Consider the following 26,654-nt stretch of genomic DNA (forward strand, 5'->3'; position numbering starts at 1 on the left):
CTCTCTCTCTCTCTCTCTCTCTCTCTCTCTCTCTCTCCTTTTTTACTCACGAATCGCCTGCCCATGTCACGGGGATTAGTTGTTCTTATGGCATTAAGAACAAACTAACAACAAGGGGGTGTCCTAACGAACATCCCCACATGTCCCTTACAATGGTTATTATTGAAATGAATCGAACATCCGTATATTTCAAGCCACCCATCTACATCCATAGATGCGGCCAAAGTAAATTGCTTAGAATACCGCAAGGTGGTAGGGCAGTCTAAAGTCCAATATATGGTTGAAGTGGAGACCCTACGCAAATTTCATTCACACTTCAGTCGCTCGCGAATCGTAGCACTAAAATGGAAAATTTAACCATCGAATCATATTACCGAAAAGGGGAGTCAGCTACTGCGGCTATAAGAGCATTTCATTCTAAGTATGTCACACACACTGGAGTGTCTGGTTTGAGTCTCAAACGGTAAATAAAGTGAGTGAACTGTAATATACGGTAGAATGGTCGAGTAAAGTGGACTCAATCTCAGCAATTTAAGATACTTTAGTTTATTAATTTCACACTAAAGAGTAACGGTTTACTCTGATCAAATGGATTAAAATGGACTTGATAATGAACTATATCGGTAATGAGCTCTCGTGCCCAGTGTGATCTCGGTTTCATTGAAAACCGGGGCACACTTGCCTCGATTCGTATTACAAAACGACCTCGTGTTATAATACGGTGCTGACTCTTAATTTCTTCATAATTGCGTCATTCAATAATATTCGGTACAATTATCTGGGACACAACATCCCTCCCGGCTAGAGAAGAAAATTCATATGTTTGTCAATTTTTTCGCCACTGGCTGCACAGTAATTTATAACAATTTACAACAATATACATATATACATATTGGTAGACGAAATTCTAAATCTAAAGTGCGATATTTTCTTTTGCCAACCCTGAGCCAACATTGGTATCGAGGTAGTCCAAACCACTTCTATCGGGTCCAGATAATCGTGCTGAATCTATGGTTTCCAGATCCGAAAACTTCTAGACCAAGCCCTCACCTCTTAATTTCGTTTTTCTTCTCTACGGGCGGAGCGTTGCTTCGGTCCCCTCTGTCCATTCTCTGTGCGCTGAGGGCATTCGTCGACACCAACAGCAAAGTAGCAGCACAGCGATAATGACAATTACTGTTGTCGCACTGGATAATATTGTTGCTGGATGTCGGAAGAATTCAAGGAAGCCATAAAACGTCATATTCGCATCCAGACGTTTTTCTTCTTGTCCTAGCTCTGCTGGTAGTCCCTGTAACTCCTTGCCGTTTCGTACTACACTACGGAGATGGATATCTTCGAAATTCAGTTGTCCCTACTTCAGGTAGTTGCTCGTGCTCTCGCTCAAGGCTAGATTCGTCTTTGGATGAACATGCCAGTCGAGACGTACTTCTGATGATTTTCGCCCTCTGATGGTGAAATCTGCAGCAATTACTTCGCAGTGGTTGTCAATTCGTAGAAGCCCAGTTTCCTCCAGGGTACATCTACTCTCCTGATCACATCTGACGGTGATCTCCTCCGGTCGTGGTGATGCATAAAGCTATGCATTGTCCAAACTCAGGTGAATGAGTAACAGGCGTTTGAATGTCATATGTTTTGTAACGAGATTTTCTCGTTACGGGTCGAAATCCCCGTAAAAAGCTATGTGAACTCTTAAAATTATTAAAGAGAGATAAGTAGTGACATCTAGAGGTGGCTGAAAGAGTTGCGACTGGATGAGAAGAGCCACAGACCGATGACAGGCTGAAGGCATAGCGGTTTTGGGTGGAACCGCGACCCCTGGAAGTCTAGAGGACGTTACTAGACTATCGCTATTTTAGAATCCGCCCAGCATGTGCTAGGGGAAAAGGGGCCGACGTGCAGGCTGTCCAACTGGGCGATTCTAAAGGCTATGTCAGAGTAGACTAGGGACCAACGGCCAGTTGAGAGGACTGGTGCCCCCGGGATCCCGTCGGGTTGATTCGTGGGGATAGGGTGACGGAATGACCTATCGTCGCTGAGATATCCAGACTAGGGGGAGAAGGCCCTAGTAAGATTCTGAGTTAGTCGAACGCGGACGCTCAAGCGGGGAAGTCGAAAGGATTTCTCCGGCGTATACTGTGGTGTTGGCTTGAAAGATGGCCAAGGGAATGGTGGGCGAATAGCTCAGCGCAGCCAGGTGCATAACTGATGGTAGCGAAAATAGGGGAATGCTCCTGCATTCCCCACAAACGGGAGAAAGAGTTATTTCGGAACGCTTGGTGACGACCTTATGGTTTCCAGCGTTATCTGGCCTCAGCGGAACGATTTGAGGGGTATGAGCCCGTGGGCCTGGAGTAGAGCAATCCTCCTGTCGGCCCGACCATACATCGCCATTTCTAGTACTACCCGGAGGCAGTGATGCGCGATGACCGAAGCGTTAACTGGTGGCCGAGAGTGTGGGTGATCGTGAAGTGGGTAACAGTGTTCCACTTTGGTTGCATCAGCCTCTCGGCGTCCCAGGCTCTGAGGCCTCCCGACTGATTCGCATTCAACTCTGAAACACTCCCGAGTCGAAATACTCAGGAGGGGAAAATCTACTGAGAGAGTGAAAAACCCTCCAGGACGAGTGTAAATTCAATTTGCATGGATGATTAGGCCGTGAGGCTTCATTCCCAACCTGGACTAGTGGCTGATGACGTTTAGCATAGGATACTCCGGGTGGACCTCGCCCTCTACCGTATCACGCTGATGCTAGCTGGGCAACCCTTTGCCCAGAGGGTTAAAAAGTAGTTTGGATTTTGCCTGGGTGAACAACCCGGGAAAATATCCTTGCAGTTTCATAACACATGAATCAGGAGTTTTTACGGGGTCAACGTACATGTGTACCTCGCACGGCCTGTGCGGCCGTATAGCTTGGGTTAGGCAGTATTTCCGTGCACATGTATTGTCTGTTGAGCCTCTTACAATTTCTCAAATGCTCTGATGTCATTGGAATGAATTGCTGTGTCGGCCCGTGGATGAAGAACAATTCGTTCTCAGGTTCAATGTACGAGTAGTATCCTTGTACTGTTTGCACCGGCAGACCATGCCATCCCAATCTGGGAGTTCACCAGCGGTATCTCCACCAATGTTACAATTTTTGTGTCAAACGTATGTACGCTGACGGTGGAAATTTTTTCCAGTTGATACATGGTGCCGATCCGTATTTCAGTAGGAAAGCTGAATCCCATTGGCAACTTAGCTTTCTTTAGGACCTCCACTAGATGTTCGTCCGAGACGATTCCTGTTCCTAAGATTCTTCCTGTTTCGTCTGTTAGAAGGCGCAATATTCTCCTAGCGTCTCTTATGACTCCGTCGAGAATCGCTGAAGTCACCATAAAATGCTCATCCATGTCGTCACGAATAAGAGTTGTATTGAATCTATATTCCATGCGTTTTGACAACTGTTTTGTTGCATTTAGGAGAATTTCTTCATTCCGTTGTACAGTTTCTTCTGTGTGCTACAGTTGGAAGAGTGTCGAATTGATCACTTCGATTTGATTTTTTGTTATGTCATAGGTGCTTCCTTGCCGTCCTTCGAGGCGGTTGAGGCGTTCCTGAATTTCTTTTGCTTCCGAAGTGTCCATTCTGCCAAATAGCGACTTGGTCACGGAGCCTAATCCGTCAATAAGCCTCGATGATTTCTTTCGGGTTGTCCAATTCCAAGAATTTCATAAATTGTTCTCTTAACCTCTCCATGCTCACGGATTCGTTCTTGCAGAATCATTCGGAAATTCTTCCCTGATTCCTCAGCTTCAGAGAACAACAGCTGTGTCTTCTGACAGTGGCTCTCTAGTTGGTCTGCTCTTTGAAGCCAGGGCGTCACATCTGTTGTCGCTGCCACGGTCCAGACGTGGTTGCTCAAGAATAGTCTACCAATGGATTCAAAATGTAGGCCAGGCCTGTGGACAAATTTGTCGACAGTGTGCCCCTCCCCCTTCGTGAGCGGGTTCATGTTTCCCAGCATGATTGTCATGAAGGAAATCTTCAGGAAATTGTCATTTCCTGCCTTTTCCTTGTGTCTCTTCTTTTAATGGAGCCATTTGGACTTCCTCAGAATCCTTGGATGGCTCCGGCTGTTCATTGTAAGATACATATGTAATCAACCCGATAAATGCTCTCAATCGGTTGACGTGCACTCTAACCTCCTTGTTTTTCTTGCCGGAACGAATAGTATAGTTGACATCTGAATCTGTCTGCGTAATCTCGTACGGTCCGAGCCATGGCTGCGTCAGCTTTTTAGACCTCCCCCGGTGCACAACCTCATTTTTTAACAGAACTTTGTCGCCGACGTGGAAATCTTTCTCCTCAGCATCCTTATTATACTGCTTTTTAACTGTCTCCTTCGCAGCATTCAGCTTCTCCTTCGCAACTTGGTGCGAAGCACGGAGTCATTCTCGCAGTTCCTGTGCATAGTCGTCATACGAGTATGTTGGACGTGGCGGCTGCTTGACAGATGTCGGTAAATCAGCACACCTTCCGTATAGTAGCTCGAATGGTGTACGTTTCGTGGCGGTATGTGGGGTTGTATTGTAAGAGAACGCCGCATAGGGCAACCAGCGGTCCCAGTCGGACTGATCCTCATCGATGAAGCTCCGCAGATACTCAGCTAGTGTGCGATGAGACCTCTCGAGTGCGCCATTTGTCTGGGGATGGTACTCCGTGGTTTGGATCTTCTTAATTTTTAGAAGACGACAGACATTTTAAAAAATTCCGCTGGTGAAATTTTTGCCCTGATCTGTCAATAGTTTCCGCGGCGTCCCATCTTCGCAGATAATCTTCTCAGCAAACGCCTTCGCCACAGTATTTGCCTCCTGATCGGGAATCGGAATAGCTTCGCTAAATTTCGACAAAGCATCCTGGAACGTCAGAATGTATTTGTTCCCTTCATCGGTGACTGGTAATGGTCCAACAATGTCCATTGCGCACTGCTCAAATGCCGTTTCCGGGGTTCTCCAATCTGCATAGGTACTTTCGTTTTTTTTCCAATTTATTCTACTGGCATTTCTTGCAGTTTGCAACATACTTCTTGATGTCGTCCTTCATTCCTTTCCATTTATATTTCAGCTTAATTTTCTCGTTCGTGCGTTGGACGCCAAGATAACCCCCGAAAGGGGTATCATAATATTCCTTCAATATCGTTGGGATGTCCTCCGATTCTGGGGTAATTCTCTCCTCAGATATTTCCAAATTCTCTTTCCCAACATCATAACCTTCGGTATCCACCTTTTTCTGCTGCGCTCGGGTTACAACATTGATTTGACTCAAAGCGTCAGCATTTGTGTTCAACTTCCCAGGCTTGTGTACGACTTCGTATTCGTACTCCTCCAATTTTATTCTCCAATGCATGAGACGTGACCCCGGATCCTTGACATTGAAAATCCATTTCAAGGGTTGATGATCCATCACGATCACACACTTTTTGCCATAAAAGTAGGGCCTAAAGTGTTTTATACCCCACACGATAGCTAGAAGTTCTTTCTCCGTCGTGGTGTAGTTTGTGACGGCGCTAACCAACGTGAACCTCAAAACTTGAAAGGTAAACCGTAGACTTAGTCATAGCTCGATGCGAAACTCAAAGTAGCCGGAGTGTTATTACTTTCGGCCTCTGCTCCTCGATGTCCCCATGAAAATCCTCGAAAACCGAATAAACGAAAGAAACGGAAAAACGAGAAAATGTTGTCGGACGCCAGCTGACTTTTATTCCAGCGGTGTCAATGAACTGCATTAAAGAAAACCATACGAAAAACTTGGCCATAATTCGGGAAATCAAGGGAGAGGTTGCGGAATTAGCTCGACTAGCTCGGAGGTATTCGGAGAGCGGAGTAGGATCGGTCGCTCAGTCATAGGAAGGATGTCGCGAATTCAACAAAATATACAGAAAAATCAAGAGGTAGAATCAGAAAACTAATTAAATAGGAGATGAGAGAATTACTTTAAATTTACTCCGTGATTTATTCAATTTCTCAATCATATTTCAACTCAAATAGAATTTCTATTCATCATAAATAAAATAAATTAATTTCAATTAAATTCAACCAAATTAAATTCAATTAAATTCCCGAGAGTGAGAGTACGTGAATTGACTTTCAGAGAGAGGTTATCGCGAAGGGAAATGGGGGGTCTGAAGAATTCAAGCCAACGATCTCTCCGCATCGTCCAGAAACTGGAGTGCTGGAGGATCTGAAGGCTAGGTTAATTCCAATGCGATGATCTCGGTGAATCTCCTCAGAATAATAAATGACAATTAATGGGCGAGGGACTCTAGTATGCAAATGTCACTTAAGAGTGCCATTTTGCCCCATATTCGAACCCGTCTTCCATCAAGAGCGTTATGGCGTCACAGGAAAATTCCTGGAGCTCACGAGCTTCAATGTCGTGATTTTCGGGGTATCGACCTCCGAGAAACTTTAAATTAATAAATTAAAACCTTGGGGGGAACTTTACTGAGCTAGAAGAGCTCTCATTTGGAGCTTCAATTCGCTCTAAAAAGAGAATTAACCGCCATGTGCACGACAGCGTCACCCACGGCACGTGAGGAGCATGTGTGCACTTGTAGGCATGTTTTATTCACTTTTTCCCACTAAAATTGGCACTGGACATTCCTCATACGTTCTCGAGGGTTCTAGAGAACTAATTATGCACTCAGAAGGTGCATTAATTGTTCAACACGACCTCTTGATGAACTCAGAGGGCACAATGGCGCCATGGCAGGGCGTGAGCCATGTGCGGGCTTTTATCGGGTCTCACTGTCCATTTTCACTATCACTGGAGTGTCACTGGGGTTTTTATCACTGGGGAGAGGTCTAGGGAACCGAACGCCCGGAGGACTTTTGGTGGTTGGAAATGCATCTCGGTGTCACTCTCGTGAAAGCCGGTGCTCTTTTTCCGGAGGTTATCACTGGGCACGCTGGGAATAAATGCACTTCTCTCCTCGGGAGAGAGTGCACATGGTGAATAAAAATGGACTTACCATGTTCCTCGTGTGGGCCCTCGGCGATGGTCTCCACCAACTCTCTCGATCGCTGCCGATATTCTCGGGGATGTCGTCGAAGTGGTTGCTCGGGTCCAACTCTCTGGTAAAACTGCGTTTTACCGGGGGATGTTCTCAGCTGGGTGGTGCGACCGGCACGCCGCCTAGCTGCCGCTGGGGCGGGCTCATGTAAACGAGCACGCGGGGATTTCGATTCAAATGGGTTTTAGACTTATTTAGGCATTTTGCCGTTAATTATATTTTTTATGAATTAACCCAAGGGGTTTTTATCCATAATGACTGAACGATAGTTATCTGGAGGTTTGGAAAGGGGGAATTAAGGCAGTTGTTCGCCTTTTCTCCTCGCGAATGCACTTCACATCTGAGTGAGTGCATTTTTTCGCTGCCGTCACTCTCCCGGGAGTCATCCTGGAGTCACCGTGAACAAATGTAAAAGAGAGAATAGCCCATGGCGATCCATGCAGACGAGCGGGCTATGTTCATCCACATGGCCTTCCAGCTGCACTGGTGAATCCAATGACTCCACGAAGCGCCTTAGCCAGGGAGCGTGAGTTTTTCACCTCAACCTCTGTAATCAGCAGCCTGCACTCAACGAGATCAGCGAGATCTCACCGGGAAGCTCGGTTTATCGACCCTGAACCCCGGTGGATCGTCGTCCCTCTCAGGATCCGCGAGATTTCAATAAGAAAAATATAACTAGGAAAATACAATTTACTGTAAATTTTCCCTCAACCATAAACCCGAAAATTAATCCCTTAAAATCCGAAATAAACCAGAAAAATAACTGAAACTAAGAGAGAACAAAAACTTTAATATTATTTGAACAGGAGATTTTACTTTTTATTCGTTTTTAATGTGTATCGACACATGAATTTAATTATTCATTGAAATTGATCGTCGTTTTCTCCGCGAGTTGGCCGGTTTCCGCGAGGTGAGGCTGGAGCTAAAGGGGTATTGCATCGCCCTTCGGTAGGGGTGCGAACTTTTTGGGGTTAAAGAAATCGCGACTCTCTCTCGGAAAAGATCAAAATAATTTCACACTTACCTACTCACTCTTAGGATTTACTTAATTCTACGACGAAGTTGTGTACAGGTGGCGGAATTCTCGAAAATTCCGTCACAAGTCGATTTCAGCCTTATTCATCGTTCTGCTTGCATACGCGATTGGCAAATCGCTCCCGATCTCCCCTTGTGACAGAACTGTTCCAAGGGCTTTATTCGACGCATCCGTCGTCAGCAAAAATGGTCTTGTGAAATCTGCATATTGCAATACTGGAGCTGTAGTGAGTTTTTTTTTCAAGCTCTCAAAAGCAATGTGGTCTCTCTCTCCTCAGGTCCAAGTCACTTCTTTCTTTAGTAATTCTGTGAGGGGCTTTGCAATTTTTGAAAAGTCCTGAATGAATTTTCCGTAGTAACCCGCCAGTCCTAGGAAAGACATTACTTCCTTGGTGTTTTGGGGTACTGGGAATTTTTCCACAACTTCAATTTTACTCGGGTCGGCCTTGATTCCATCTCCGGTGATCACATGTTCCAAGTAAACAACTTCCTTCCTTAAAAAGTTACATTTATCTGGTTGTAACCTCAAATTCGCCTTCTTCAAACGGTCCAATACCTCTACGAGACGTCTGTTGTGTTCTCTGAGACTCGCCCCGAAAATTACGATGTCATTGAGGTAAACAAAGCATCTGATCCCTTGAATCCCAGCCAAGACTGACTTCATCAGTCTTTGGAATGTTGCTGGACCTCCTTTCACACCGAAAGGCAGTCGGTTAAACTCATAATGCCCAAACGGTATTGAAAAGGCCGTCTTGCACTTGTCCTCCTCCTTCATTGGAATCTGGTGAAATCCTGACGCCAAATCCAGTGTGGTGAAATACTTTGCGTTGCCCAGCTGGTCCAGTATATCACAGATATTCGGCAGTGGGTATGAGTCGCCAACTGTTACGTTATTGAATTTACGAAAGTCAACGACTACTCGCAACTTGACCTTCCCTGACGCATCGGGTTTCTTTAGAACGACGAGCAATGGCGCGTTCCACTGACTGTTACTTAGACGGATTACCCCGTTATTCAGCATCTCCTTGACTTGACGGTCCACTTCCTCCTTTTGAGACTGTGGCAACCGATGTGGTCGCACATTGACAGATTTTCGCTCAGGAACAATAGGAATGGAATGTTCCAAGTGGTTGGTGACCCCTGGAGGATCCCCTGGAAATTGTACAATGTTGTTGTACTCCTCCAGTATTTCCAGGAGACTCTCGTTCTTCGTGATTGAGGTGAGAAATCCTCAGATTCTCATGAAGTAGCTTTATGCGATCTCGTTTCGACTTACTTCCGTTTTGCATATACATCAGCATTATTTCCTTGGCTGTGCACAACTCCTCAAGTTTCACCACCGGCACGTTCAAAAATATGTAATTCTCAGTAGTGTTCATGACGCATACGACTGCTCGACCATCACGTGGTTTCGTGAGGCATTCACCCAGAAAAACGCCAGGTTGCAATTGTCTTTCACGCACGATCCCATTTTTCGTACTTGAAGTTGTAGCCCAGACTAAAATCTCTGTTCTAGCCTTCACCTGTCTTTCAGGTCGGAAAAGTTGTAAACGTATGCCATTTACGGTGACACTTCTCCCAGGCTGTACCGACGTAAATAGATCCCTGGATTGGAAGAAATCTTCTCCAAGAATTCCTCCGAAACATGGAAATTCATCAGATACAACGCGAAACACGTGTCTCAACTCCTCCTGGCCTATCTTCAAATAAATTTCCACTTTCCCCAGTGTTCCGACATCTTGATTTGAACTTCCTCGCAATATCCTCCCCCCGGGTTGCATCTTCACATCCTCCCTCAATTCTCCAGTCTTTATCACCGATATGGCCGCCCCAGAGTCCACTAGGAACATCGTGGGCTGCTTGAGCTCATCCGCCGACAAAATAAGATGATTCTTAGTCTTCGATGGCTCATCAGATGTAATTAATCTTCTGAGAGGGGAATCACCCAAAGCAGTGGTCTCCTGTTGATTCTCGTCACCCTCAGCTTCAGAAATTTGCATCATCGCAACTTGGATTGCCCCCATTGGCAATGTGTCCCCCCATTCGACGAGCTCTTGTTTTTATTATGATTCCTCCTCGCGCTACTGTCACCGTTTTTATTGACCTGCTTTGCAGCACTATTTTTCTCCTTCACCTGCAATTCTGCATTGTCAGGAATTCCACATTGTTTCTTCAGTTTGTAACATGGAGTAATTTCATGCCCTGGAGTGTTGCAAAATTTACACACCGTCCCATATGCGTGAATACTGTGTCGATCTGGAACAGGTAGACTTGACTTCCGCTGCATTTTGCATTCCCTTGCCTGATGCCCTGCTTGACCACAAGCAAAACACCCTGCCCCCAGGGATTGTCGTCTCGTTGATTTACGACTCCCTTCCTGAGAACGCCTGGAACCATCGGAGCCTCCCCCAGAAGTCGCAGAGCTCTTTGAGAACCCCTGGAACCCCGGCATAGTTTTCTCCAGTTCAACTGCTCCTAGACAGGCTTCATGCAACGTCTTGTAGTTGTTTGCTCGGACCAAAATTTGAATTTGTTCACGCAGACCCTGCTCGAAATTAGCCTTTGCCAAGATTAACAAACAAGGCCTTCCTAGCTCCGATTTTCTCTTTCTCGTCCAGATCGCTGGCTAGCAAGTTTTGTATGCCCTCGATTAAATCAAGAGTCACTCGCTCAGCTCTGGCTGCAAATTTGCTGACATCCTCATCATTTCGTTGTTGCAAATTATTGAACTCTGCATGCAATCCAACGAGCGCTTTCGTTTTGCCGAACAAGGCTTCTAATTCTACCTTCAGTTCGTCGAAATGCTCTACTGTTTTATGCTTCAACTGTACAAATGCTTTGCCAGTCAATTTATTTTTCAAAATAATTTTAAGGAGTGTTGAATGCAGCTCAGGTGGTAATAAATTTTTCGCACCTTCACACGATCCCAAAAAAAGGTATCAACTCATCAGCACTCGCACCATTGTATGAATGAACCAATTGTAGAGCACCCTTTAGATCAATGAGCTCTCTCCGGTTCAGACCACCACCAAGACTAAGATGGTTATTGGATGGATTGGCTCCCCCGGCTGTATCACGATGGTGATATATCTCCTTCCAAGCCTTTTGAAACTCGTTCTCCAATCGTCATCGCTCTTCGGCTTCCTCCCGTAACCGGCTTTGCGCATCCTCCAATACCTTCAACATGTCCTGCACCACATGTTCTGTTCCATTAATGTCTCGGACAATGTCTTGGGTGTCGACATTTCAAATCCTCAAAACATCTGGTTCTGGCAGTATTCCCCGCCCTTGCAATGGTGGAGTAAAATTTTCAAGGAGCAATGAACCCCCGGGCACCGAGATTGGAGTAGTCATTGGGGTGCTAAACTCCTCCCTCTGTTCCCTGCCAGTCAACCCAGGTGAGTACCGCCTCTCGCGACTCTCACGTAGCGGTTCCTCTTGCTGCTGTGGCGGTAGTGGTGCCGGTCGCACAGGTACACCGCCTCGACTGTGCAACTGGTGTTGCACCTCTTGTTCCTGTTGCCGTTGTGGCTGTAGTGGAACATCCGCCGCGAGGTGGTCCATACTCCGTGAACGTCGTGGACCTCCCTCGGCCAAGGAACTGGAAGCACGGTTCCTTCTTATAAAATTGAAATTCAATGCTCTGCGCATCGTGACACCGTGATGGAACCTTTGGGCTTCAGAAGTCTCCGCTGTTGACTCCAGAATTGCACCTGCTGAACGCAAGTTCCCTCTAACGACTCAGGCCAGCTCGTCCAGAGAATCGAATTCGTCTCGAATCTTTGATCCCATAAAGCAAAGAAAAACTTGCCTGCCCTATCAGCCTTGGTCACGTAGCGTTCCTCAAAACTGTCTAAATTCCTCGAAACCAGGAAAAACCAATACCAAAACCAGCTGGATTTCGCCTCTTGTCCTCAGAAAAGTCGGCTGCTACTATTCCGGCGTCCCAGAACAGCTCTATGCTTCCCAATTGAGAAACAGGTCGTCTTTGAAGTGTTGAAAATTTGAAACTATTCTCTTAATTGCTGTCTCCAACGGCGGTTGATCAGGCTCCCGTTATATGAAGAATACATGCGCTGCCACCAAAATGTAATATACGGTAGAATGGTCGACTAAAATGGACTCAATCTCAGCAATTTAAGATACTTTAGCTCATTAATTTCACACTAAAGACTAACGGTTTACTCTGATTAAATGGATTAAAATGTACTTGATAAATCAAATGGATTAAATGTACTTGATGATGAACTACATCGGTAATGAGCTCTCGAGTCCAGTGTGATCTCGGTTTTATTGAAAACCGGGGCACACTTGCCTCGATTCGTATTACAAAACGGCCTCGTGTTGTAATACGGTGCTGACTCCTAATTTCTTCATAATTGCGTTATTCAATAATATTTGGTACAATTATCTGGGACACAACAGAACTAACTAACCAAAAAAATTTGTTTTTTTCTTTTGTTGAAAATTGATGCATTTTTCAGCCAATTATGGGTATTTTCAGGATAATTAAGAAATTGATCAGTACGGTACACTAGACGATAGAAGGCATGAGCATCCTGGTCCTTCACGTACTGTAACCACGGATGAAGTTGTCCGCACAACTGAAGAACATTTCAAAAAATATCCAAATGATACTCTTCGAAAGACTTCTCAAACCTTGAAAGTCTCAAAAACTTCACTTCACCGCATCTTGAAAGAGTTTTTAAACTCCCATCCCTACAAAATTTCTGTGCATCAATTTTTAAGTGAGGAGGCGATGGCTCGCCGTTGCAATTTTGCCAAGAACTTCACAATTTTTTTGAATCCAAGGAAACGAAGGCACAGAATATCATCTTCTCGGACGAAGCACATTTCTACTTAGGTGGCTTAGTAAATAAACAAAATTTCCGCTTTTGGGAGACTGAGTCACCTCACGTTATTGAAACCAAGACCTCACACCCGAAAAAAGTCACTGCCTGGGCGGCAATTATGATAAAGATATTTTCCTTGAATTTATTGAGAGTCCGACAATCAGTGCTGATATTTACTGTGAGTTCTTAAAGAAGAACTTCTTTCCTTGGGCACGAAAAAATCAGTTAGTCAAGAATTTCTACTTCATGCAAGATGGTGCCGCTCCACACAGGACTGCTGGAGTATTTAAAATAGTTTGTTCCGTTTACAGTACTCGTGTGTTAGGCTTAGGTTACCCTAAGTATGCCCATGGGGGTATGGAATGGCCGATTTACAGTCCGGACTTAAATCCCTGCGATTTTTGCCTATGGGGTTTTCTCAAGGACAAGTGCTATGAAAGGCATCCGACGACGGTGGGAGAGTTGCAAGACGCAATCAAGGATGCTATCCGAGCTATTGATAAAAACACAATACAGCGCATCTACACCAGTTTCGAACGCAGGATAGAGTTTTGTAGTACAAGTGATGGCGGACACTTGGAAGGAATTGTATTGTAATTTGCCGAATGTTCCTTATACAATAAAAAAAGAACAACTATTTACATTTTACTGTATCCAAGTTATTTGCAATTTAATTTGCACTGAGAAAAAAAATTTCTAATATCTGAAACATATTTTCTTGAGAGAAGTAAATTATTTTCAATGGCTTAAATCTCAGAATGTGTGCAGTTCACGGAACTCGAATAAATTTTCATTCATCACTATCGTTTCGCGTTACGTCATGAATATTTTACATATTGCAATATTGGAAGTGCATAACGAAAAAATCATGAAAACAATAAAGACTAGAAGATTGACGATTATTCTACGCGATTTAAGTAAGTTCATTTGTGACAAAATCATACTTAAATACAAGAATATTCTAAAGCATGAGGCCTTTCTCGGGTCATGCGAGTTGAGATGCCTGAGAGAATTAAGCAATTGAAGAAAATTTACTTGTCTCAAGAAAATATGTTTCAGATATTAGAAAATTTTTTTCTCGGTGTGGTCACATGCTATGGGACACCCTGTATATTGGATTCGCGATCCTCGATTTATCAAAAACGGTTGCGCATGACTTCCATTACAACTATGTTGAGTCTAAATTTGGGAATTCAGCAAAATTGATGTATACCGATACAGATAGTTTACTCTGTCCGTTTCAAGTACCAAATCTCTATGAGTCTATAAAATAAGACATACACATGTTCGATACATCTGGCTATAAAGAGAATAATGAGTATAGGATACCGCTAGCAAACAAAAAAGTATTAGGACTCATCAAGGATGAGAATAATAGGAAAATCATTATTGAATTCGTGGGATTACGAGCGAAGACATACGCATTCAGGATGTTGGATCATGATAAAGCTAAGAAGAAAGCTAAGGGTGTTGAAACTGCTACACTCAGGAAAATCACATTCAATGATTACAAAAACTGTCTTTTTGATAATGAGCACATTGTCAAGAATCAGTATTTAAGGCCCGGGTTATCTTTCGACCGTGTTTTTTTCATTTTCATAATCTGCAATGATTTCCAATTGCTATTCAGTTTTACATAGCCCTGGAGTCTCCAAAAATTATGATTGTACATTTAAAAAAACGTTGAAGAAAAGCTGAACATTTTCAAAGAATGTATTTGAATAATACCGGGAAATAAACCCAATAGGGAGGAGAATGCAAATCAATAAATTGATGTATCTAATGACTGCTAGGTCGTCATTTGTCATAGTAGTCAATGGCTGCCAGATCCTTAATTACCATGATAAATTTTCCATTGACTATTTCCTCTCTATCGGACTTATTTCTTAACCTTTATTAAAAACGCTCTTTGAAAATGTTCAGTTTTTTTCTACTATTTTTGATTGTATAATCATAATTTTTAGAAACTCCTGCGTAATGTAAAATCCAATGGAAATTCGGATATATTTTACATCATGATGATGAAAAATCAATCGAGATAACCTTCGAAAGGTAATCCACTCGGAGAATGATAAGCGTATGATTTCACCATACAGAACAGATACTGTACCTTGGGAGTATATCAAACCACTTCTATAATTAGACATCGATATTTCCATAAATTGTATTTTTACTATTAAAGTTAAAAAATAAATATGTATTGTAATGGGTTATTTCTATTACAAATCATTTCATGGTTTTGTGTAGACCGTCACGTGATTTTCCTGTCATTAATTTGGTCACCACCAGACTTGAAGTCAAACCTTCCAACAACAAGAATCACATTTGAGAGTGATTATATGCTATTGACTCATTTTTGTATGATTATTGTATAAAATACCCCCATGCTCATTAGTCGGAGAACTTCAGTGGACTTCGACATTCTAATTCTCTTAGAATTCTTTAATGCCTAAAGGAGGTTAGGCGGTGTTTGAGGTGAATTTGAGAGTGAATTTCTGTGGTTCCCGGTAGCTTAGTCGGTAAGAGTGCCCGGCGCGTATCTGGGAGACCCGGGTTCGATTCCCGGCTGGGTGAAGCGGAAATTTTTTCTCTCTAAATTCTAATTCTCTTGGAATTTTTTTTTTTTTCTCTCGAGGGAGAGGAATCTCGAGGAACATCGAGGGAATTTTTTCGCCGGTTTGTCGCCATGACTCTTATTTTTCTGACATTAGAACCTTTTAATTTATGAACCAATGTGATCTTTTGTAAATAGTTTAGTCTGTTTATTTATTTAAAAGATAGAAAATCGAAAAGGGGATTATTTAATGAATTGATTGGTTTTGTATTGATTTTTGCTTCCGAATGGAAGCATTGTAATCGTTCTATTTTTCGATTTTCTAATTTTGCTTGGAAATGATGTAGAATGATCTGAAACGTAAAAATACGAAGTTTGGGGGGTGTGTCTGTCGGTGTCAATGTCCATCGCTACCTGTCCGGTGGTCATTTTTTGGAAAATCGAGTAATAAATTGACTAAACTTATTCCAAAAAATCTGACATTTTGTCAGATTATAGTACTTAACTAGGACTAACTCTGTGCCAAATTTCAGCCCGATCGATGGAATAGTTTTTGAGAAGAAGCTATTCATTTTTAAATCGTTTTTCGTTAATATCTTCGAAACTAGCCAACCGATTTCAATTTTTTTTTTCAAAATATTCGTCTCGATGCCTTCTATCTGAATCAATCAAAACATATATACCCGTTCATACAAAGTTTTCGAGATATTTCAGATTTTCAGTTTTTCCATAAAAATACTTGTAATCACGCTAGCTTGTGCAAAAATGGAGGAATCAACTTGAAATTTGGACAGAATCTTCCCCCTGCGATGAAAATATTTCCTATTGAAAATGAGCCCAATCGACCGAGTAGTTTCCGAGATATTCGACTTTCCCTGAAAACCTTCTGTCTGCAATAGCTCAGAAACTATTCAACCGATTTCAATTTTTTTTTTCAAAATATTCGTCTCGATGTCTTCTATCTGAATCAATCAAAACATATATACCGTTTATCTAAAGTTTTCGAGATATTTCAGATTTTCAGTTTTTTCATAAAACTCCTTGTAATCACGCTAGCTTGTGAAAAAATTAAGATATCAACTTGTTTTTCAATTTATTCATTCAATTAATTAATTATTTTTCATCCATCCGTCGATTTATAATTACTTAATGCTAATCAATTAATTTAGTTTTTTTGCTTCCGAATGGAAGCATTGTAATCGTGCTGTTTTCACATTCTCTAATTTTGATTGGAAATGTAGAATGGTCTGAAACGCAGAAACGCGAAGTTTGGCGACCATGTCTGTCGATGTCAATGTCCATCGCCACCTTTCTGGTGGTCAATTTTTGGAAAATTGAGTAATTAATTCGCTAAACTTATTCCAAAAAATCTGAAATTTTTTCAGATTATAGACCTTAATAAGGACTAACTGTGCAAAAGTGCAGCCCGATTGATCAAATAGTTTTTGAGAAAAAGCTATTCGTTTTTAAATCGTTTTTCGCTAGTATCTCCGAAGCTAGTCAACCGATTTCAATTTTTTTTTCAAAATTATCGTTTCGATGCCTTCTATCCGAATCAATCAAAACAGATATACCCGTTCATACAAAGTTTTCGAGATATTTCCGTTTTTTCATAAAAATTCTTGTAATCACTCTAGCTTGTACAAAAATTGAGATATCAACTTGAAATTTGAACAGAATCTTCCTCTCATGATAACAATCCTTCCTATTGAAAATGAGCTCAATCGCATGAGTAGCTTCCGAGATATTTGCCTTTCTCTGAAAACCTTTTATGTGCAATATCTTAATAACTACGCTACCGATTTCAATTTTTTTTTTCAAAATATTTGCTTCGATGCCTTCTATTAGAATCAATCGAAACATATACGGCTGTTCATGCAAAGTTTTCGAGATATTTCCATTTTTCTGTTTTTTCATAAAAATCCTTGTAATCACTCTAGCTTGTGCAAAAATTGAGAGATCTTGAAATTTGGAGAGAATCTTCCTCTCATGATAACAATACTTTCCATTGAAAATAAGCTCAATCGCATGGGTAGTTTCCGAGATATTCGACTTTCTCTGAAAACCTTTTATGTGCAATAGCTTAAAAACTACGCAACCGATTTCAATTTTTTTTTCTCAAAATATTTTTTTCGATACCTTCTATCCGAATCAATCAAAATATATATACCCATTCATACAAAGTTTTCGAGATATTTCCGTTTTTCTGTTTTTTCATCAGGAGGCATTTCCATTTTTTTCTTTCTTTAATAGAATTACTACAGATCCATTCGGAAGCTTACTACCAATGGAATTGGTAGAAATGCAAGAAAGAAGAAGAGTTATAACACATAAAGTAACGGTCAGATGGCTTCGGCCAAAAAGGTTCGAACCCCTGCTTGTTTTAGATTTTATTAAATATTGTAAGTTCCCCGACAGTTAATTTTTCTTAATTTATGTAACCCAGTCACATCTCTAGCCTAAGCTCTTTTAGTAACCAAACACGCATCTCCACGTTTGGAGCTAGTGGGAGCCGTATTGGAGCTTAGGACTATTTCGTTTTGTTTCCAGTGGTAGTTCTGGTGAAAACGAGTTGACGCTCAACTTTTATTGTTTCCGGGTTGTTTGGGTGTCAGAGGACTGCGTAGTGGACCCGGCTCCATGATACCCCGAAAATTACGTGGCGGTATATAACAAAATTTTATGTTGTTTCAATTTTATTTCCATTGAACAAAAAAATCCATCCACAGAATAAATGGACAAAAAAATTCTATACATTATACATCAGACTTATTGATCCAACTATTATGACAATCATCAAATCTTAACGTCTTCACATACAATTTATTCTCTCGTTTCTCAATCACTTTTTCAATAAGGTACATATCAGGATGCTTCACTTTACCTAATTCTTCTTCATAGAAAATACCTCCAATTCGGTTGTCCTCATAATCAATCAATTTATAAGTAGTTGGTTTAGTCCTTACGTGACTACTTTTGAAAATTTCAATTGTTCAATAATTCGTATAACCTTTTTCAAAGACATGTTTATGTTAGCTGATTCGCACATCATTATTCATTTTGAATTTCGCTTCTTTAACTCTATTATTTTCATAAATTCAACAACGAAGGAACTTTTCATTCATATGGTTTGCATTCTTTGGTTTCATATGAATTGTTCGATGTTTTGTGTCATTATACGATTATATTATTTCAGGAAGTATATCCAACCATCGGTATGATACGTGAAAAGAAGATTTTTTTCACATTCTTTCAATTTCCGGTTGAATCTTTCACAAATCGATGCTTTTCAATTATACTATACGTTGAATACATTTTTATATCAAATTTTTCCATAAAAATCTTGAATTTTCTGTTATCGAATTTTTTTCCTTGATCGACATGTAGCTTCTGACAAGGAACACTAGGTAGGTGTCCGCCCTCGATTTTGATGAAACTTGAATATGTTATAGAGGACTCAAAACTAAGTGCGACGTATTTTTTTTTATCAGCCCGTACGGGGGTTTAGGGGGTGAAACTGCCCTCTGAAGTTGACCACCTCCCGGGGTATTTCTTCAATTGCGCACATAAGGAGAATATTTAGACAATTTTTTTGCAATATAACAGGAAACTCATGGAAAGTGATTAAGATAGAAATTGAAATCATCTCCGAGAGGTGAAATTTCGGGGGTAAACTATCCCCGTGAAAAGTCATTTTTTCAGAAAAAAAATATATATCGCTCCGAATTTCATGAAACCAATTTCATTTGAAAGTGCATAAAAAATACAAAATACCTTTTTTTGCATTCTTTTTTAAATTGCAATTTAAAGGCAAAAGAAGATCAATTTCCTGGAATTAACCAACTTTGTAATTTTTTGCAATATAAGAAAAAGCTCATGGGGAATGATGAGAAAAACCATAGGAATCGTCTCCGGAGGATCCAGTTTGGGGGTCAAACTACCCCCGCGAAGAGTCAGTTGCCCCATGAAAAAACTATTGCCCGAAATTTTATGGAATGATTCCGATGTGAAAAAGCATAAAAAAGCATGCGATGTCTCTTTTGGATCTTGGCTGGAAAAAATTTGGCCAATGGTGTAGAATAGAATGAATTGAAAATAACTTTCGAATGAGATGATCTTACGACCCTGATATTTATATTGTTTTTGAAATGATTTTAATGGGGACGTATGATAATGACATTGTCGCGATAATTCAAATCCATATCAGAACAGTATGCCAAAGTTATAAAAATATCCATCCGAATGACATCTGTCCTGTTTAAAAATAATATCACGGTGATATTTATGCACGCTTACAATATCGGTGTTTTATGTTTTAATTCCTCATGCAAACACAATCACAATCAGTTTACAAGTGTCCATCAACGAAAACAGTCTCTCCGTGGGTATCGTATTTTTGTGCCCGTTTCATAATGAAAGTTAATCCAATCAACGTTATCCGATTTCTCATGACAACGTTACAACATTTAAAGTTCTCAATCTTTCTGAAACGCCTGTGAACAATGAGGAATGCGAATTAGTGGACATTTTCCAAAGGATATTAATTCAATCCATGGAGGAATACAATGGCGTTGAAATTATTGAAGAAACATCTCTAGATTTTCAAGAGCCCTATAAAGGCATAGAAATGATGGCGGTCGAGGATGAAGAATTTCAACCACATACCAAAGAATCATCTGAAAGTTGTTCGGAGGATGAGGAACCCGTAGATTTCGACGATAAAAAGAGAGCAGTTGATTGGAGGAGTGCAAAAACAAAGGAAAACCTTCCTGTAAAAACTGTTGCACATCGATTTAAAAAGGTGAAATTGAGCCGACAGTTACGACGCTGGCCGCATCAAATAAATAAAGGAGGGATATATATGGGACATTCCATGTCAACTCAGCCACCCCGGATTTTTTTTTGTCTATAAAAAATAATTTGATTGCCGCATTTCGAACTACTATATATAGACAGTATTCCTACCAAATTTCATTGCCTTATGATTTTTTGTTTCTGAGATAATGACTACCAAACTTTAAATTTTCAAAAATTCATAACTTTTGAATGGCGCATCCGATTCGAACAAATAAAAGAAGAAAATTTTTGTTTTCGTTCATACTTTCAGGGAAAAAATACTCCATAGGCGTGAAGAAGTTTTACATCTATTTTTCGATGAATTTTTAGGTTTTTATTTTTTTTCGGTTCCAGGGCCGTCAGGTATTCGACTGGAATATTTTTTTTCTGATAGAGGACATCCATATATGATGTAAAAAAAATACGCCAACATGGGAGAGACAACCAGTGCACCGGAGAAAATTTTTGTTTTCTAAATTTTCGTGTTTGTCCGTTTTCTAGGGGAGCTGCCTCGTCTTTATTGAGAAATTGATATTTCAATCCATACCTTTGATGAATATGAGTTAGGAAAGAGATTCATCACGATAGAAAAGAGAAACAATGCGTTGGGAAAAAAATTTTCTCTAAAATTTTTGAGTTTTTTCGCTATCTATGAGAGCTATCCAAAGAAACAAACGTGTCCATCAATATTTTTTGCTCGTAACGATGAAAAGGAAAGCCATCATGGAAGAGACAAGCAGTACACCAGAAAAATGTGATTTCTTCGCAATTTTCTTATTTTTTCTCCTTTTCTCTTTTTCTTCTTCTTTTCAATCTTTTTTTTTGCTTCTTTCACCTTTCAATCGACAGTTTTCCCTTCTGCTAGATGGGAGGGACTATCAACAACATTATAAACCTCTTTCGAAAGACAAAGTACTCATCCAAAGAAGTGCGAAACATGGAAAAACAAGTTTTATTTTACTGTAACGACCTTTTTACATTTTTACAATAAGAGGCTATTATTTACCGTCTCCAACTACCACTTGCCCAATTGCACTGATTTACTATACATCTATTCATCACGATTACTGTTTTCTAAGTGCTTTCCGTTTTGTTGTTGATGTTTGTTTTCGTTTCGGAAAAACTTCTTGGTTTTCCGCAGCCGAATATCGTTTCATTAACAATTGCTCTCCCGGTTTTGGAATGAAACAATGGTGTTTTTGAATGGCTGGAATAGCTTTGGCACTATCAAATCTTTCCCTCAATTCAGATTTTATATTCTCATGTTCGTCGTTGGTGAAAAAAAACACATCAATTCCTTTGTAATTTTCTTTTGACCATCGAAACAAAGCATCTGGCATCAGGATGGGTTCACCATGGACGATTTGCAAGCTTCTACGTCTCGCTTCTCTTTTGAAAACAGCAACCAGACCGTCACAAGCTCCTTTACCGTGTGCGGTTGGATGGAAATGGGCCTTTGCATCTATTCCAAAATCAGTCTTATGATGCAGAAGATTAGCCATTTGGTAACGATTCTTGTAATGCTGTGCAGCTCCATCGGTGACATAGGTGATTCTCTCGACATCTTTGCAGTTATTCTTCACATGTTGTATTAGAATTTTCTGTACCAAGTAAACAGCTGCGGTATCGTGAGTAGTACTATCTGACAAAACAACTAAACTCCGATGCTGGATCTCATTTCCTTCGCGATAGTAGTAAACAACGGGATTGACTGTATATTGGTCATTGTTTTAGTGGAAGGATTGAGCAGCATCTTGAACCACAAAGTCATAATTTTCTGAGAAATCACAGTGCACTAGTACTTCGCCGTTATTCGAATTCTCTTTTCGATCTTTAACAAAAGCTGATTGTTCTTTAGCGATGAAGTGATGGGGTTTGAATACTTTTAATCGTTCGACAAGAAGATCGACGAAGTCATCCATCGCAAGCGTTTGTGTCTGCAAGGTACACCTGTCAATTGTTTGCCACACGCGAAATTGGACAGTTTGGACAACAGAATCAGAAAGGAGCTTCTTCAATTCACATGAGAAGCGTTTCACCCCAGGGCAGTCATTACATTCATCCAGATAACAGGCTGGGGTTGGATTTGTACACATCAGTTGTGCTAGACAATCTTTGTAATCCTTGAGTGGGCAGGGGGAATCTTTAGTTAGAGTGGCAATCTTGATGGCTTCGAGCATCAATTTGCAATTTTGATAATACGTGCAAATACATACGACATGAGTGCCATTCGCTCCCACCAGTACACATTGTTTTGGTCTCAGCTCAGCGAACTTACTGAAACCAACCAAAGCCTCTGGATGAGTATTTTTGTACTTCCTATGAAGGTGTTTCAGATTTTCGAGTATCATTTGCTTTTGCTCTACTTTCTTCTCTCCATTGATTTTGACGGATACTTTATCTTTCATCCCTGGCATGACACGACTATTCTCTAGATAAAACTTTTGTACTTTCTCGACCGTTGGTTTTGAGAGTGAATGGCCTGCTTTCGCAATTGGTGAACAAATACTCCTTTGATTTCTCTCAATTTTTTCGCTCTTGACGCCATGTATCTCGTAATGCCAAATTCAGAAGTGATTTTCCGCTCGCTTCACGACTGTGGAAGAACCGTCAAGATTTGCGAGCGCTCACCGTACTTTTCCAGATGATTGAATTTTTTCTTTAAACCATCCAGCATTTCTTCTAATTCTATTTCTCTCGAAGATCGATAGCGCTTTGATAAAGAAGGATCAGCGTCACTTTGGTCATCTTCCGCATCAGAATGCATGGGGGAACTGGAGAATTCAGATACATTGTCAGCTTCTTCATCGATTGAAATGCCGGAATCGTCGAGACGGAAAGACCGACCGGATCTCAGAACTGTTCCTCACATCTGGGCTTGGTTCGGGTGTTTCGGCTTGGGGCTTTGATATCTCGGGTGGGGTGTCCGAACATCGAAGATGTGTATCATGAAGATTCACCATTGAGACGGGTGGAATCGCATAATTCGGAGCCATCTTCCGGCACTGACCCCAGATTTTCGCAGACTTTGGTAGAAAGGGAAACCTTTTGTGTATTGCTGAGGAAATGGGTCGCAAATCCAAACCATTGTGTCTCTTCTGACCAGGAATCCGCATCGGATTCGTACACCTATCACTTCGCGGATTCTATAAAATGCAAAATTATTCAATCCAATCCAAAATTATCCGGAAAATGAGGATTATTTCAATAAGTAACGTGAAAACTGCTTACCTCGATATAACAGACAGGAAAATGCGAATCGATTCGCAAGGAATTGTACAACGATGAAAACTCAATGAGGAAGTTGAAGTTTTCATTAAAACTAGAGCTTCAGAAACAACTGATGATATTAAATCAACGAATTGATTCTTTTTGTTTTCTTTTCTCATTTGTTTGGTCATGATTAGGCGAACTTCCGATGATGATGACACAGTATCGCTCTCATAGAAAGCGAAAAGACGCAAAAATTTTGAAGAAAATTTTTTTCCCGACGCATTGTTTCTCTTTTCCATCGTGACGCATCTTTGNTACTTTATCTTTCATCCCTGGCATGACACGACTATTCTCTAGATAAAACTTTTGTACTTTCTCGACCGTTGGTTTTGAGAGTGAATGGCCTGCTTTCGCAATTGGTGAACAAATACTCCTTTGATTTCTCTCAATTTTTTCGCTCTTGACGCCATGTATCTCGTAATGCCAAATTCAGAAGTGATTTTCCGCTCGCTTCACGACTGTGGAAGAACCGTCAAGATTTGCGAGCGCTCACCGTACTTTTCCAGATGATTGAATTTTTTCTTTAAACCATCCAGCATTTCTTCTAATTCTATTTCTCTCGAAGATCGATAGCGCTTTGATAAAGAAGGATCAGCGTCACTTTGGTCATCTTCCGCATCAGAATGCATGGGGGAACTGGAGAATTCAGATACATTGTCAGCTTCTTCATCGATTGAAATGCCGGAATCGTCGAGACGGAAAGACCGACCGGATCTCAGAACTGTTCCTCACATCTGGGCTTGGTTCGGGTGTTTCGGCTTGGGGCTTTGATATCTCGGGTGGGGTGTCCGAACATCGAAGATGTGTATCATGAAGATTCACCATTGAGACGGGTGGAATCGCATAATTCGGAGCCATCTTCCGGCACTGACCCCAGATTTTCGCAGACTTTGGTAGAAAGGGAAACCTTTTGTGTATTGCTGAGGAAATGGGTCGCAAATCCAAACCATTGTGTCTCTTCTGACCAGGAATCCGCATCGGATTCGTACACCTATCACTTCGCGGATTCTATAAAATGCAAAATTATTCAATCCAATCCAAAATTATCCGGAAAATGAGGATTATTTCAATAAGTAACGTGAAAACTGCTTACCTCGATATAACAGACAGGAAAATGCGAATCGATTCGCAAGGAATTGTACAACGATGAAAACTCAATGAGGAAGTTGAAGTTTTCATTAAAACTAGAGCTTCAGAAACAACTGATGATATTAAATCAACGAATTGATTCTTTTTGTTTTCTTTTCTCATTTGTTTGGTCATGATTAGGCGAACTTCCGATGATGATGACACAGTATCGCTCTCATAGAAAGCGAAAAGACGCAAAAATTTTGAAGAAAATTTTTTTCCCGACGCATTGTTTCTCTTTTCCATCGTGACGCATCTTTGTTCTAACTCATATTCATCAAAGGTATGGATTGAAATATCAATTTCTCAATAAAAACAAGGCAGCTCTCCTAGAAGGCGTAAAAACACGAAAATTTAGGAAACAAACATTTTCTCCGGTACACTGGTTGTCTCTCCCACGATGGCGTATTTTTTGCACATCATATATGGACGTCCTCTATGAGAAGAAAATTATTCCAGTCGAATACCGGACGGCCCTAGAGCCAAATAAAAATGAAAATTTAAAAATTCATCGAAATTTAGGTGTAGAAGCTTCTTTACGCCTATGGAATATTTTTTTCCTGAAAGTATGAATGAAAACAAAAATTTTCTTCTTTTATTTGTTCGAATCGGATGCGCCATTCAAAAGTTATGAATTTTTGAAAATTTAAAGTTTGGTAGTCATTATCTCAGAAACAAAAAATCATAAGGCAATGAAATTTGGCAGGAATACTGTCTATATATAGTTCGAAATGCGGCAATCAAATCATTGGAGGATGACACTCATTCCATGCTTCCTCTTGACTTTGAAGGCTGCAGTAATGGTGTAAAACATCAAAGTGCCGGAAATCTCAAGTTCGAGCATTGTCTGGAAAATCTCAATTGGGGCGGCAAACACAGAGGGTGGGAAAACACAAGTTCGAACATGTCTGGAAAATGTCAAGTGGGGCCATGTGGTAACCAGATGTGATGCCCGATATTCCTGACCCCCCCCCTCCCCTTTAGTGATAGAGGTTTAGGATAATTGATTCAACCACTAACACGTATTTAATAAAATACTTAATTATATTTATTTATAATCGCGTAATATTAAGAGTTCATACAAAAGATATATTGATAGAAGTAAACCGAAGCGAGGTTTGAGACTAACTGAACTTGTGGTCAGTGCGGATTAACTCGTCGCCCGAAAGGTGACAGAATAAGATGTGCGAGAGAGAGAGAGAGCAAATAATAATTCGGAGAGAGATAGCACTGGTATTCAATCGTGCGTTCCGGCGCTCGCTCCTCAGCACGTAAANACTCACGTGTCAATACACGGACACAACAACGCGTGCAGTTGAGACGACTGGACATCAGTGACATCATCGCTCTCTGTCACTCAACCGTCTAATGTATACTTCTCACTCGCGCCTATTGTATTCGTATCCGAATTCTCGCCTTTTGCGAATATTATATTCAGTCCGGCACTGACCGCCGAATACTCAGAAGTGAACACCTACTCCTTACATTATCTATCTTCACTTTTTGTATATAGTCTACGTCTTGTAAATATACTGTGATTGTTTTATAACTATCCCATTTGTTAGTGAATCGTTACATCCGTCAACCTCGATTCCAACACTGGTGACCCCGACGTGATCCACGCATCCTAGCCAATGTAGGAATCGAGGTTGTTGAGGGATGTAACGATTCACTAACAAATGCGATAGTTATAAAACAATCACAGTATATTTACAAGATGTAGACTATATACAAAAAGTGAAAATAGATAATGTAAGGAGTAGGTACAGGAGCAGGTGTTCACTCCTGAGTATTCGGCGATCAGTGCCGGACTGAATATAATATTCGCAAAAGGCGAGAATTCGGATACGAATACAATAGGCGCGAGTGAGAAGTATACATTAGACGGTTGAGTGACAGAGAGCGATGATGTCACTGATGT

General features: G+C 40.9%; 1 protein-coding gene across 5 annotated transcripts in view; it reads left to right on the forward strand.

Annotated features, from left to right (window-relative positions):
- LOC107046270 (F-box only protein 21) overlaps positions 1–26,654 on the forward strand; it is a gene marked incomplete at its 5' end in the record, with an annotated part of 94,753 nt that overhangs the window by 65,186 nt on the left and 2,913 nt on the right.

This window comes from Diachasma alloeum, unplaced genomic scaffold (assembly GCF_001412515.2).
Source record: "Diachasma alloeum isolate Michigan unplaced genomic scaffold, Dall2.0 Dall_scaffold_01260, whole genome shotgun sequence".
NCBI lineage: Eukaryota > Metazoa > Arthropoda > Insecta > Hymenoptera > Braconidae > Diachasma > Diachasma alloeum.